Below are 16,624 nucleotides of genomic sequence, written 5' to 3' on the forward strand. Positions count from 1 at the left end.
GAGTATATCTAAAAAGGTGACCTGACTTTCTGGGTACCCTTTAATAGCATACACTAGCTGTCATTAATTCAGATATCCTGTGCTCGGATGCTTTCTTCAGCCTTCGTGTGTCTGTGTGTCATTCAGTGATGTAGTTGAGGCTGATCGCTCTCACTGATATGGTATTTTAATTTGCTACCCTGTGAAACTACATCCAGTGATGTCTACATAATGAGAAGACTGGCTTCCTATACACGTTCAAGAAGGGATGAGGCTAGCAAGTATTTTTACAAGGGAAGGAACTGGGAAGGTTTTAAAGCTTCGTACTGTCCTCAGATAAATTTGATGGCCACCAGGTGGGTTGGGACCTCTGAAAGGAAGAAGCCCAACGCTCTTTCCTGCCTGGATCACCCTGAAAATGGAGATGGGCCACATTGGGTGTCCTATACACCAGGCCAATCAGGGGTTGTTCCCCATGGATCTTACATTCTGGCCAGGGACAGAGCACAGATCCCGGTGTGCTTTTCAAGGTTTTAAAGTATTATTCAGTGTGGACAGATGACTACTCTTTGCTTTGTCATCAGAGAATATTTATGACTGTTGAAGCAAGGCTGAGTTCCTGGAGACGGGATAACGCGTGGCTTTATGCTGCCAGACAGAGAGTTCCTTTCGGTGGTCACACCAATGTTTTTTCATACTCCCACGGACACCACAAGTTTTTTGGATAAGGAAGAAGATGATGGAACACAGATGAGGGAAAGAAATGGCCTCAGAGAACTTGGATACGTGGGGGTATTTTTACCCTTTGGGGTTTTTTCTTCCTGAATTTCAATGAGTGACTTATTGGAAACTTCTTTGGGTTTGAAGTGTTTTGTTCTTGTTCCACACACACAAAACAGTTTTGGGTTGTTTTGTTTGTCTTTGTTTATAATGCAGCTGAGATAGGGTGACTTGATATTTTTAAAATAGAAAACTGATGCCTTCTGAGGGGACGGGGGGAACAGAGGAGGACTTTACTAGCTGGAAACGTGGGTCATGCCAAGGACAACTTGTTGCTGTGAAGGATGTGTTGGAGATGGGGGCGGGATTGTGTGGAAGCTGGTATGGAGGGAAGAGTAGGGCTGCTTCGCCTTGAGTGCTAAGTCCGCTGACTGTTCTCCAAATGATGGACCCCAAGAGCTCCTCCACCACAGTCACATACCACCTTTTATTTACTACCCTTTTTTTCTCTCTTTCTTTTAAGGCAAATTCTAAATTAAATTGTTCCAACCCACAGTATTACCAATTATCAGGCACAGAATGCCAAACAAACTTTCTATGTCATTCACTGCTGTCCTGCTATCTCCTATCACTCCCTAAAATAAAAAAATAAAAAAAAAAAAAACCAAACCAAACGAAGTATCTGGTCTTACTGTTGAGGTAACAAAGTTCATGGGATTACAAATCCAATTGTGTGAATTGCTACAGAGGAGAACCCTCACAGAAAATGTTCAGCATCTTGTCTGTTCTCATTTTAATCATTACTGGAGCCTATGAGGCACTGTGAATTTAGGAGTGTGCTGTTTTGGAGCCTGCTACAGACCGGAGGCTGCCCAGTGCACCCAGGTGTAATAGCAAATTGTCAGAGAAGTAATTATCAGTAAATTGTCAGATGTTTTGTGAAACAGGAGGATAATATGCCAATGGCAGAGAGTCTTCCAGGGATTACTGATCAAATTAACAGCATGAGTCTCCACACAGGAGCTGTTTGTTTCCATTTTATGCTTGTTTAGAAGAGTGCAGTCCTGTTTTCCGTGTTGTGCAACTAAATTCATGAGTAGCATGAGTAAAGTATTCTGTTTCTTCAAAATTATTGCCCCTGGAATAACTTAATAGTTTGAAATTAATATTTCCTTGGCATTTCCATGTCTATAATATAAAGAATATGGCAAATGCTATGCTAACAGAAGGCATAACTAAAATATTGACAAATGATCACTGTAAGGTGAGTCTCTCTGATGATAATCCTCTTTTCTTTATCTGCTGTCATTGCCATTCCACAGCTTCCTCACTTTTCTATGGGAACTGGTCAAACTGGAGACAGGGACCCCAAATTAGTGAGTGAAATAAAATCCATTGTTCTGAGATTTCTGAATAGCGCATCCCACTGGTACTGATTGGGTACAAATACAAATTTGGATAGTCTTTGCTAGCTCCTGCTGGTGGACTAAGAAAGAGAAAGGGAAGGTGGCATTGGTTTTGCATATCCGTTATCACATAATTTTGATTTTGTTGTGCAGAAGTAGTTGAGATTTCATATATTTTGAGAAGTTTAGCAAAGGTATGCTTTGTGCAGATGCACTTCAAACATCAGCAGATGCTGAGAGCGCCAGGAAATAATGTTGGACAGGCCAGTATTACAGTCATTCTTTCTACCACTTCCTTCCTAACCGATGTAAACAAATGCATGTGTTTATGTTCTTTCCCTTGGGAAAGGGAGAACGCTGAACTCAAATGATCAATATGTGGTTTTTCCACGGGTACTCAGGAATCTTCATCCCAAAAATCTTTAATCACAAGTTGTCTGGCATCCATTGACAGGATCCAGCTTTTCATTTTTGGTCTGCTGTAAAGTATGGAATCTGGCTAACAGGAACAAATCTGGATGAACTGGTTTATGGAACAATAAACTCAGGTATGTGTGTTTGTGAAAATTAAGGCATTTTTAAAAGGGAAATAATCACTGGGTTTAAAATGGTGATTAATTTTAAATTTTACATGCACTGTAGACGTCCATATTCATTTATTGCCCTATACAAACATTTTTCACGTTGATGTCATTTTTTCCCTCAGCATTTTTAGCAGATTTGTGGAAGCTGGATTTGATGGCTTCTGAACTGCCACGATTTCTTTTCACTTAGCAAGAACCTGAAGCACTCCAAGTGTGAACGCGAGGTGCAGTGAGCCGTTTTGTGGTGATCAGTGCCAGGACACAATGGTATGCAATTCCTGGATTGTATTTCTGGTGTGTGCTTTGCAGCTCTAGACAGATCACATCAGGGAGGCTTTCAAAGACACACATGTCTGGTATTTATTTCCTATCGACACGCAGTAATATGAAGTGGTTAACAGCCGGTTGTGTTTTTCTGAATCCCTCCCATGCAGTCTTTCAATTTTCATCTTCTCAGCTATCCCAAATAAAAGGCGAAAGCTTTGGGGGTTTCTTGCCTGGAATTTAAGTTCTGAAAAAATATATTTGCAGAGGTGACATTTACTGCATGGTCCCTCCAAGCACACTGGCAGCTCGCTCCTGCAGCTGGAGCTGGCTGGATGAAGCTGCTGGAGCTGGCTGGATGAAGCTGCTGGGCACCAGGGCAAGCGTGGACCTCCCAGACCAGATAGGAAAGGGGTTTCTGAACCAAGAAGTACCTTCAAGACACAAATGGACAGAGAAGACTCACATACCATGCTTAGTTTGGCAGCTATGCTGCCAGATTTGCAGGTTTAGCAAATGGATTGCGAGGCAGATTGTGTTCACGAGGCTGGGAGGAGGTGGGAGGTCTGTAGGGAAGTGTTGATAGGACTGATGAGAGGTGGGCTGTCAGTGCTGTGTGTCTGGGAATGGTGGTGGAAGGGGCTCCTGGACCTCCATCCAGGCTTGAGGGGGGTTCGGGCTTGTGAGGCTGAACGTGGGGGTTATCGGAGATAAGAACTGGTGTTTTGTAATGCTATCGAGAGCTCTTTTAACAGAGCATGGTGATAGCAAACAATATATACAGGTACAAAATAATAATAATACAGGTTGGAAGACACAATAATCTTGTGGTTCAGACAGTGGATAGGAATCAGGAGTTCTTGGATCAGTTTTTGACTTTGCCACAGACTTCCTGTGTTACTTTCAGCCAGTCACTTCATTTCTGCATCCACCATCTGTGAAACAGCAAGGCTTGGAACAGTTTGTGTCTCTGAAAGGATGTATCTAATTTAGCTGTTATTATAAAAGTTAAATATTAAGGAACTGTTACATTATCGTAGGATAAAACTAGGCCACATCTATTTTCACTGTGCACTTTGTTCTTTTGCTATTACATTGTTTTTCAGGAAAAACAATGTTTTCACTACATAAAAATAAGTTAAGCAGAAATTCATGATAATGTGCCATGAGAGCCGTCCTTGTAGACCTGATGTCTAACACTAAAATAAGAGATGTACATTAAATGCCACTGGAGAGACTTCAGAGCTGATTGTTCAATAAAATGAAGAGCAGGTCTGGACATTGAAAGTAAACAAATAACACCAGGCTCTGTAGGGATCAGTCTCCGAAGCTGTTCAAAAAGTTCAGTCGCTTGTGCGTAAAAGTAGACGCTCCTCATCCACTTGTCGACAGGCATGCCGCTCTGAATTTTTTGTTCAAATTTCCATTAATATTCTGTGTCAGAGAAGGGAAATAACTTAGATAAGATCAATTTTCAAACATGTTTCTTCAGGAAGGAACCTAAAGAGTGATCCTGAAAACTACCACCTGGAATGTAAAAATTCTGATCTTTGGTAAAATAAAGGAACTGCTGTGTGAGATGAAAAATGTCGATGTATTTGGAGGGCAGGTGAGTTTGTTTGGCAAACCTGACCTATTTGAAAATGTCAAGTCCGTTGTTGTTTACCATGCATTAAAAATGTGTGTAGTCAGTTTGTGAGGAGGTGCTTCCACATGTAGGAAACACTGAATAAAGTCGAAGCGATTTACACTATTGACATTAGGAAACATGGAAGCATCCTGTGATGGCTGGCAACGTGTCCGTGTAGGGGAGGTAATGATGGAGACTTTTGAAAAGGTCAGTATGAGTTTAACTGTATTTTTCAGTGCTCATTAATACTACAGGAAGAGATAATTCCCTAGTAGAAGACTAGACTAGTATATCTGCCCAGCAGAGATGAAGAGACATCTGTAGCACAATTACAGATGCCTAAACCAGCAGGGAAGCAGGCAAAGTGTGGCCACACGTGTGCCACTCAAAGCCAGAAGCCTGACCAAGCCAGCTCTATCAGTGTCTTCATTCTGACTGTTAAAGTTTCACAGCATACGGGCCGATTCCCAGAGATGTATCCCTGAAAGGCATGTCTCCCTCCCAGCCCCAACCTAGCAGTGCAAGCGAGTAGTAATGACCTTAGCATTTTACAGAATTTCAAATATTTTACCTGTGTTGTGTCTACATTGTCACATGCACTGATGTCTCATCCCTGAAGCATTCGTATCGCTGTATTAAGTACCCTGTCTCAGCTATCTCAGCTTGCTCCCTGGACTTTTTTGGTGTGAAATGCTCTTTGGAAAAAGGCCTCACATTTTTTTTTTTTTTCCACTGAGTATTTAATATGGTCCACAGACTATTTCAGACCGGTTATGAACAACTCCAGAGCAAAGGTTTTGAGAACTCTTGCTCTGAGATCTATAACATAGGTCTCTCCAAAAACTCCAGAAAGCGTGCCTAGAACTGTCAAGTCAGGGAGGTATTCGGTTGGAAAATCTTTCACCTTTAGTGGAAAAAAAAAATCATCCGTATTCTTTGGATGGCCTTTTGTAATGCAGGGACTGTTACAAACCTCAAAACCAGAAAGCTCCTTCAGCTTCTGAAACTACTGCAGATTTGCACAGTTGTGTTCTCGGATGGTTTGGCACTGCTTTAGCAGCGCTGAGCCTCGCTCCAAGGCGTCTTTGTATCCCTGCCTTGTCTGCTGGGACAGATGTGTTTGGCGATGTCTTGAACCTACCATGAATTACTTGTGTGCCTTGCTGCAGTAGCGTCTTCCGCGACACATGTTACGTTACTGCTGCTAAAGGAGGTTATATTTTCTGTCACCAGAGTTAAATCACAGCAGATCTGGCTGCGGCAAATTTGGGGCTACAGAGTCTAGAGCACTTGGTTTGGTTTTTTAATTTTCTTTCTTTCTGTGAAAATGTCAGGAACCAAAACACTATTAGAAAGGAGGCATAGTTTGAAGCTAATTAAATTAAAAACTTCAGATGGAGGTCTGCTGCACCTCGTGACTCCACTTGGAGTTGCACGGCCTTTTAGCCACCCAGAGCCCTGCCACAGTAGACAAGGGGCACAGAGGTCGCCCCTGCAGGAATCCCATTGCCAGTAACAGCTTGATTTGTGCAATAACCTTCCAAAGAAGTCACAGAAGTCATTGCTTGGAAGGTCCAGCTAGACTTTATATGGTAGTAGCATAATAACACTTCTGAAAAACATGTTATAATGGATCACTTATGTTCTAATAGATCTTTCTACCTGTTTTCTCTGATACACGTGCTGAACCCTAAATACCACATGACACTAAATCCACACTAAAAGGCAAAAGGCTTCATTTTACATTACTCGTTTGAAGATCAAGCAAACTCTGTGCCTGATGATGTCTCTGACAGGGGAAGGCAACAGAATATTTTAATTAAAAAGCTAAAGCAAAGCACTAATAATACATGTTATCTCACCAAAACCACAGTTGTCTCCCCTGCAGCTACTGGATTTGCCAAAAAAAAAAAAAATAGAATAATGGATTAAAGATGCTTTCCAGCCTGAAAGCTTTAGACAATACATTACCAAAATATGATTCTCAACAGGAATATTGTGAGGAACATCATCATTTAGAAACCTAGCCAGCAGGCATCAGATTCTTTTTTTTTTTTTTTTTTGTATCGTTGCAGGCTGGCAGTACTTCTCTCCAGATGTACCATTTGGCACATTAAGCAATTCTTTTCTTAGAAGGGGAACCTATGGTTTTGCCATGTAATGCAAAACACCAATGGAATCACTACATAAGCAAAATGCCAGTAATGGTATAGTGGTCCAGCCACAAACATTGGTATGTTAATTTTGTTTTATTTTTCCCAGTGTGTCATCTGTAGTACTGTATTTTGTATCAGGACTATGGCTGGGCTGTTTAGTATCAGATTTTAAAGTGCATTTTCAGCGAGAGATTTAAGCTAGAAAACTAATGGGTTTGATGCTTAGAAAAAAAAAAAAAAAAAAAAAAAAAAAAAAGCTGTACTTAATATGGCTCTAACTATCATTTTAGCCTGATTTTAGAGACCAGGCCAGATTTTCCCCTCAATTATAGCTGTTCAACCTTTCAGCTGCATGCGAGCACTTTTGATAATGGTATCCAAATACATTGGAAAGCAAGTAGTTTACGCTAAGGCTGTGGCTTATACTTGCTATTGCTTCCTAAGACTAACCATGCCTTCAAATAAAATTTTTATTTATTTGGGAGTAAGAAGATGAAAATAATTATAGCATAGTCAGTTTGCATATGGAAGGCAACAACTGGCCTCTCAATCCTCTCTGCTGTCTTAGTTCTCTAATGGATCATCAGATTGTTTAGTTCTTGCAAATGCAGCAGTAGTAGCTCTTCTGTTGTATCTGTTGTATTTCTGCTTACTTTGTAAATTTGTTCTGTGCTACTGATGTTGTATGGAAAGGAAAAAAGTTGCAAAAAAATTTTTTTCAGTTCCTTTTGTTTTCTGGCAGCAGAAAAAGTGGGGAGGGATTACATAGTGGGGGATTTTATCTATCATCTCTCTGGTTTTGCATGCAGAAGCAGAATGTGGTTTCCTTTTTTCATTTGACTTTTCTAGATGAAGGTGGGGTTTAACCTACAGTTCTTCTGTAGACCTTGTTGAGGGCCATTCAAAGATGAGGGCTTGTTTTTATGAAGTGCCATTCCTATTATATGCACTGCAAGGCAGCCCTTGCCCAGGCATGCTGCAGTCTAAGGAATGGGAAGACAGGCTGGGGGAAAGAGGGTAAGCCAGGGTAGGTACAGAAGGATGATGATTTACACAGGTCCATGAAGCACATCAGTAGGAATATAATCTGGTTTTTTTCTGCATCCCCCCAGTAATACTCTGGATTGCTGGAAGCCGAGAAGGAATATTTCAAGGAGGATTGTTTTGTTCTTGCTATGTTTCTCATACACCTACCCTAGGTATTTGCTACTGGATAGCATCAGAGGCAGGATGCTGGGTCAGACAGTGGTTTGGTCTAACCTGGCATGCTCTTATATAATAGTTTGCTAATATGGGATCTGTTTTCTCACCCATCTTATGTCAACTAATCATATAGCTTGTTCCCTTTTCCTACTGTCTTTGCCCTGCTGTAGTACCTCTGATGCCATTAGTCTTGTTTCTGGTTTATGTGTTGGAAGAGAATTGTGGCCATAATCTCTCCTCAGCTAGCCACAAAACACAGCAGATGATAGGCTGAATTCCAAGGAGTGAGGGCATGCCCTGCAGTCCCATGGCAATCCTGCTTCTTGCTGCGTTAGACCAGTCCTGGGCACGCATGAGGTCCTGAGTTCCCCAGCTTCCTCTGGTACGGACCTTTGTGTTGGTCATTGGGAAGCATTCTCTGGATGATTATGTAGAGACTCGGGATGGTAAGAAATGCTTTTTCACCTTGCACAAATGGTGACAACATTACTGTAATTTCTTTCTCTTGCAAGTGGGGGACAGCAGAGGAGCCAGGACATTCCCCACTTCCCTCTGTCACTATACACTGACTCTTTATGTGTGTTACAGGGTATTTCTTCCCATCCGTGGGCCTACCCTTTCCCCTGGCTGAAGCTTTTTAAAGAATCTCTGCACTTCATGCAAAACATTTTATTTTCCATTCCCCACACGAGGAGGGGGCAGCACTTCCCATGGGAACAGCAGGACAGTCGCCGCCTCCTGGCCTTGGGGCCGAGGGACAAAAAGGAGGTTGGCTATGCAAATAATAAATTCTTGCTTGGCAGAGCTGCATTTTGCACTGGGTGAGAGGTTGTCACCTTGGGGAGAGAGCAGCAACATACTGCCCAGCCTGACTCCTGGCTTGGGTTCCCTAGTATTTTTCTGTTTGTTATAACAAATATCCTGTAATTCAAGCTCTCTGTAGGTGGGGTCAAACTCTGCTCAAGTAGAGTTTCGGTAGACAGCAGGTTTCTTTCTGTTTAATATGACAGGTGTTTAGTTTTTAACTGGCTCCTGCCACTCATCATAAATCTCACCTTTCCTCCTCCCAAGTTAAATATGTCAGTTCTAGCTTTCGCCTGTCCATGCAGGCTGAAAATGACGGCTTCTGATTACCCACACATACAAAGCAGTGGAAGATCAACAGTAAAAAAAAAAGCTATTTCTGTCCAAGTTTCTGCTTAAATTAGGTTGTGTGGCCTTTCCAGTTTGATTAAGTATGTAATTAATAATGACCAGGTGTGGCAGGGTAGGCACTTTATTCTGGCTTTTTTTTTCTGTCCCATGAATGCTGGGAAAGAATGCGAGGAAGGCACAGTTGTGAGAACACTTTCCCTCTCCTGTTGGTTCAATTCCTAAAATCTGGTCTGGTTTTAAACCCCCAGGAAGAGGAACAAGCAAAATTTCATTATTTCTCTTTGGGCCTGTAAAGGCTAAAGGATTTCTGAAAGGAGGTTAATCCTCGCTCCTGGTCAGCCGCAGGAGTGCAAAGGACAGTGCTAATGCTGTGCCCTGTTTTGCTTTTTCTTTTTTTCTTTTCTCTTTGAAGCAAACGACCCAGGGGAAAACATGGTTGTGAAGATTTACAACTACCCTTGGAGTTGAAGTGGAGAGAGTCACCACTGTGTTGCTGGGAGCTCTGCCATGCTGATAGAGCACGGGGGGGAAACAGGATGCGTATTCAAGGTAAACTACTTTTTTAAAAGTTGCTAGCTAAATGTTTCAAATCATATTTAGGCTTTTCTCACTCCCATTTATGTTGCAGAAAGTGATCCCCTCCCAGTTGCCGTGTGTCTGGGGTGGGGGGATTGAGGTAGGCTGTGAGATTACTATGGGACTGTTTCTCCTTTGAGGCAAATATGTTAAATACAGTTAAAGTTTGAATTGGCATGTGAATGTAACTCAAAGCACTGGCCCTGCTTTACTCCCCTATATGCTATGAGTGAGAGTGCATCCATGAACAAAACGTTTATTAGGCAATCAACCTGTGTAAGACTTTACCCTGTGGCACACCATCTAATCTTCATGTTTGCTGTTTTTTCATTAGACTTAGGTAACTGAACTTACATATTCTCCATTCCAAAGTCCATTCCATTTTTTAATACTTTTCAGTTAGAGGTGGCTTTTCATGCCTGGCTGCCATCCAAATTGCACATTGACGGCATTTTTGAGGAAACTTGAAGTTTCAGAGTGTTAATAAAGTGTTGCCTGCTATAATAAAGCCAGATTGGTTCAACATTAATGCTAAAGAATATGTAAATAGTAAAGGCTAAAATGTCAAAACAAATAAAGATAATTAAAAAATATCACCCTGTGCTCAAGGTATGTTGGTGACATTTCGTGAGCTATTTTAGTGAAGACTGTTAAAAACGATACATTGCCATATGCTGAATGTGTTGAGCTTCCCTTCTGCTGCTGCTATTTGTATGTCAAAGGATTCTTCTATAGTCATACAAAATCACATATTATGTTATTTTCCTTCAAAATCTTCCTTGAGCCTGCACTGCAAGAAAGCCTACAAAGAAAGATTTTTCTGTATTTTTTTGCAGGTACTTCTACAAGGCTGTTCTCCTCCTTTGTCCCTGTGCATCTTTTGTCCCTTATCTGCCATCCTGAATCTACATCTTCTTTCTTGACCTCTTTATTTGGAGGTTCTCTGAGGCAAGAACCAAATTTACTTTCTAGGTGCATACAGCTCCTAGATCCTCACCCATAATTAATGCTTACTCTCCATACATCCAATGGTACTTCCTAAGAAGAATGAGTCCTTTCCTTCAGAGGGGAGTTAGGTTAGTCTTTCATAAGGTTAGTCATTTATTTTGTATGTTATTAGAGCTTTGGCACAAAAGCAGTGGTCCCTTTACATGAGGTTTTACCTAGAAGAAGAGATGGCAAGCTCATTGATAGGACGTACTCTGTGGGCTTTTCCCTTTACCTCTGCCCCACGCTCTTCTATATGCTTTTGTCCAAAAACCTTGGGGCTGTGGTGCAATGTGCAAAATGGGGTTGCTGCCTTGTCTTCCTGAGTTCTTGGAGATTATGATAGGTATTTCATGGAGACTAGCACAGAGATCAAGAGGAGAATGAATCTGCTGCTGATTCCTGACCTGCTGAGGTCCAGCAGGTACATTTTCATCTGGTTTACATGATTCACTAAGAAGTATTATGCTAGTATGTTGTTGCTTTCCAGGTGAATGAAACCTTTAAAGGCTTTCCATGTATTAGCAAAGATACTGGGTTCCAATAACATCAAGACAACCTTTACCGCTTTTTATAGGTGCCTTGAAGAGCATGTAACATCAAATTTTACATCAGTTTTAATATTCTTTCATACTACTAGGCTCCACTTTAATATCAAAAGCAACTATTGAGTGAGGTTGGATTTGATGTAAAGAATAGCATTATGTCATCAGAAAGGAAGGTGCTGCTTAACCACTAAAATCTTTTAAAAATATTTTTCTGAGTAGACTTGTTACTAATTATACTATATAAATTTAAGAGTGGAAATTTGGTTTCTCAGTCATCATAACTTGCATGTCCAATATTTTGCACTGAGCTTTAGAGTGCAGCTGAAGTGCAACTCTCCCTGGAAGTTTGCTTTTAATAATCCTGTTTTCTAGTTAAACATTTCAAATGAAATACATTGAGCAAGAAAAAGAGGACTGCTTTGTTTGGAGTACTCTATAGGGAGAAGATTCCCTGAGGACTTCCTTATTGAATATACCTTATCTTGCTGTGAATCCAGTAACAGATCGAGTTGGAGTGTAAGGTACCTCAAGCTCTGTTTGATTTTCTTTTTTTTTGTTTGTTTGTTTTTTTTCATCTTCAACTACATGGATTAGAGCTATTAAGGTGTTGGTCTAAGTCACAAGAGTTTTGGAGACCGGAAATACTTGATTTCAGTAGTTGAATTTAAAGTTATCTGAAGGTAAATATCTCTTATCTAGATGGTGTGTAAATTGTGTATTCATCTGATTTTCTTTCCTTATAGGATATCGTTTTCCCTTGGTGACTGGTTCGTTTGGCTTCCTAAGTAGAACTAGACAAACTCCCAAATCACTTCATGCTTTCAGTGAGCTGTGTCACCTTTCTCTTTCTTATTTTCTTTAATCATTATTTTCATGCTTCCGGAACAATTGAGCTGCAATATTGCGAAAGTTTTACTATCGTCTTCTGCGTGCTTGTCTCAAACTTCGTATCTTAAAATCAGTGTGTTTGATATTCAGATACCATCTCTCTAATAATGCATGCTTTGGAGATTGTGATTTCTAACGTGACTGCAAACATTCCCTTTCTAATGATACCTTGTGTTGGATTAAAGGACGCAAACACTAGAATTGTGAATACTAGAGTTATGTACCCTTACCAGTCTGGGGAGCTGTAACCTACTGCTGTAAATTCTTATTCAAGTTTCCCAAAGATAATACCTTGCCCAAATCCTTTATTAAATGGCTGTTGTCTATTGCTAAATAGTTTGTGTAGAGCCCAAAGCTGACTAAATTCCAATGATAGTCCAACTTTTCAAAAAGGATGTGCATGATGGATACTATACATGTTGTATGGGCATTTTTACAAGTACCGTGTGTGGATACACATGCATACTTGTTCCAATAGCAAGTAATTATCAGTAATGTCAATAAATATCAGTAATATATTAGTTAACCCAATGCCTTCCAGAGGACATTTCTACTTTGAAAAGTCATTCTGAAAAAATTTCACCTTTCCTCCATATCATTATTGCTCCATTACACACCATTATCAGCAAATATCTGATAACGTATCCCCATATGCTTGCTGTTGTGAAAGAAATTAATATTTACTACTTTTATTGCTGCAAGCATTGCCAAAGTGTGCAGCTGTCTCAGTTCTGGAATAAGTCTTAGCATTGTTAACTGTTTTGCTACTGTGGATGCAAATCCTGTCTTTAATGTACCCTTGTTCTACCATATTGCAAACAAGGAGTTGTCCACATTGAGTTGAGGGCAGAGTTTGGCTCCAAGAATCTCTGTTACTGGTGATGCTATGTAGGCCAAATGAAAACCAGCTTGACTTCAGTCAGAGTCCATGCTAACTTTTCTCAGCTTGGCAACCGTAAGTACCATGTTGCTCAATAAACTTGTATGAGGAAGGATTGCTGCACTAATGGTGCTAGGTTGACTGTATACTTTATGGTCATACAATTAAAATAGTTTTAAAAAAGAGAAAATTCTCCCAGCTGCACGAAGTGGATCTTCTTGTGATCCCTACCCACTCTCTGCATGTGCAAAGCTGCCAGTTCTGCGTTTACCAGGATAAGGGGCATAGAAAGTACTGCATGGAGACGCTTGTTTTCACTACAATTCTTGACACCCTTTCAGAACTATGAACTTAAGAGGCTGACGCGTCCTCCTTTGAAATCCCAGATGAGGGATGGAGGTAAGAGGCGGAAGTTTGGTACCACCCACATACATCTCAAATCATTTAAAAGCAACAGGAATCTGGGGAGACTGTAGGGACAAAGAATGTAGGCACAGTCTCAGGATCACATGAAGCTACCACTGCTTTAAAGATCTGTCTTCAAACTCTGACTATGCTGATGTATTAATTTACCAGCTGATGGACTTCGAAAAGCCTCATTTTCAGTGTCAGTCATATGGAAAAAATGGGGTCAATGCTCCAGTTCTGTGGCCTTTTGTACTATTTTTTCTATGTGATGGAAGGGATGGGCGCCACTGCTGCATGGCCTTCCTGAATAGGAATATTGACACACGTCCAGTTAGGCTGAGACAGCGATTCACTTTTTGGTGGCATTCGTGCAGTTTCCCCTGCCAAAGTTGTGCAGCTGCTTTGTATTTCATCTCGGGAGTAGCATTTCCTTGAAACCGGTCTTCAGGAATCCAGTGTGTAACTTGGAGTGGGGGAGGGTATCCTCAATTTCATTAAAATCATATCCAGGACTTTTGTGGAAGAAGAGCCTTGGAGAAAGGGAAGAAGCCAGTGTGCTATTAATGAAAACATTAGATTCCTTGCAGAACACCACTTTCCTCTCAAGGCAAACGCCAAAAAGAGGAAGAAGTGATTCTTGGGTTTCTGATTTCTGTGGCCCTTTGAGCTGATTTGCAGCCGTGAGAAAGATGCCAATATCTCTGTATTGTTTGGCAGGGAAAAGATTACCTTGTAACTCATCTTGTCTGGCTATGGCCTGGCACTGGATCATGACCAGGTTGATGGCAGCCTGACAGTTTTAAAAGAATATGTTGGCATTTTATGAAAAGGGAAGTTATTACACTTGAAAGGAAGTAAAAACAAAAACAGAAAACCTACGCTTGTCAGTTTTATGGCAGAGAGGCAGTAAAAATTCTGGCACGTTACTTCAGCCAATCCCTGCAACAAATTAGTGAAATAAATTGATTACAAAATCAAAGATGAATTTACATAAGCATTTGTGTTTTAGTTACCCTGCTCCTACAGTGTGTCAGACACTCAAAAGGCTCAACCCCATGCCCCTTACTGTTAAAATTAGTTTACAGCCTAAATTTAGATGTGTGGCAGCAAAAAGGGAGCATGGAAAGAAAAGAAGAGCATGGGAAGGGATGGGACCTCCTGGGTCACTGGCTCCAGTCCCCCCAGTCTCAGGAAACCACATTGTGTTACCCTCTTTCAGACTGTGTCATGAACTTGACGTACCATTAGATGATACAAAAGATGGGGGTTTAAATTTACAGATTTGTCCTAGTTCAGTATAGTTTTCCTCTGTCTCTGTTAGCTGTGGGATTGGACCCACACAGAGGCTTATCACAAGTTCCTGCTGGTGGCTGCATTTTACAGTGAGGTGATGTGCCAGGGAGCTGGGGACTGTGGAGGGCAAAGGCGGCGACGTTGGTGAGCAGTGCATGAAGAGAGAGGAGGATTCAAGGTAGCTTTTCCAGCAGCCAGGAGGAGCATGATGTCAGCAAATAAGGTTTCCAAACATTATTTCTCTTTCTGTCCCCAACCTGCTGTTGGAGGATTGAAAGCAGACCGCTTCCCCAGGGTATGCCTACCCTGCAGTGCAGCCTAGGGTGAGCCAAGGAGGCTTGGGTGCTGGGGACAGGGTGAACTGGTGCCCGGGGAGCCCCACACTGCACTGGCTGGATGGCTTTCCGTTCCTGTGCTAGCTCAAGTATCCCTATGTTGTGCGTTACACCGTCCTAGGAAACCCTTTCTCACACCTTCCTTCAAAACCCTTCAGCGAGTATCTTCACCTTCACGCTCGTGTGGGACTTCAGTATATGAATAAGGCGTACAAAGAAGGGTTCCTTGGCGAGAGCCACGGCCTCAAAAGTGGTTGTGAATTATTTTGCTTTGTCAGTCAGAACTGTAAACTGCAACCGTATGGCTTTAGCTCCGGAGAGGGCTGAGTGGAGTTCCTAGCATTATAGCATGTTTTTACTCAGGCAATGTAGCCAAAGCAAACGATGAAACCAGACTTCTTCTTGTGGTCAGAAAGAAACAAACAATTTGTTTTGATTGAAGGCTCGGTGCTGTGGAGAGGCCTAGAGTTATGAGCAGCTGCATAGGAAGCACAATGATATGGGCTGGCGGTTGCCAATGCGAGTTACATCCGTCGCAACGGAACCTACGGCACAATGAGTGGCTGAAGTGCTGGGAGCAAGGCTCACAGCTGAGAAAGAGATCTGTCACTTCTGGCAAGAGGGAGGACTTGGCCAAAGTGATCTGCTTTTCTTAATGCCAATCAAGATTTTTGAATATTGACTGTAATTGCCTGAGTCGATGCATATAATCTTCAGACTGGCAGTAATTTTCTACAAGAGTTATGTTTCCTGTTTCGGAAAGGAACAGCACAATGGCAAGTACATTGGGTCAGTAACATATGCTATTACACCTTCCTGTGGCCAGAGAATCAGTTTTGCTTATGCCTCCATCCCTACAGTGCCTGCATCTGCTGGACAACGCAGCCTTGTGCTGTCTGAGGCTGGCAGCTTTTTATTCTTTTTTATTCTTCTGTGGGACAGGACTTTCCCTGTGCCTGAAGCTACGGCTCAAAGCAGTCGTTGCCCCATCTCAGTTCTGTCCAAAGGGCACTGGTGTCTCCTGTTCAGCTAAAACTATGGAAGATGCAACATATATTTGCGTTTAAGAATAACTTGAGTTCAATTTAGAAGATTTAGGTAAGGCAGAGGTCTTAGTGAAGGAGTTCCTTCCTTTGCATTTCACTTTCAGTGTTGCTTTCTACTCTCCTGCAATATGCTACTGGACCAAAATTTTTGCATGAGAATATAAACCGCAGTGAGTTGGGTGAACAGAGCTAAATATAATGCCACAGTAGTAGTTGGGCCTCCAACATTGGGAATGCGCTTCAGCCTGTATTTTAATGCTGTAGTTCCCCTTTTACTTATTTATTATTGCCTCCTTTGCAATAGGAGCTTGAAATCAAAATGCTCTTGGAGTGGATTTCTGTTGGACTTGACAAAGGCACACTGAGCATAAAAGTTCCTTAGTGGCTAATGGTATAGGTGGAACCTGAAGCACGTTAAGTGAATGCTTTTTATTTATGGTGTGCATGCAGAAGACAGAGCTGTGATTTTAAGGCTTTCCGTTGCAAAATTTACTGGGAGTTTCTCCCAGAAATAGTTGTGAGCTCAGAGAAGGTCGATGTGCCCCTGTATATTGGCAGTGTTCTGT

This window comes from Egretta garzetta, unplaced genomic scaffold, assembly GCF_000687185.1.
Source record: "Egretta garzetta isolate BGI_Z169 unplaced genomic scaffold, ASM68718v1 scaffold81, whole genome shotgun sequence".
In the NCBI taxonomy this organism is placed as follows: domain Eukaryota; kingdom Metazoa; phylum Chordata; class Aves; order Pelecaniformes; family Ardeidae; genus Egretta; species Egretta garzetta.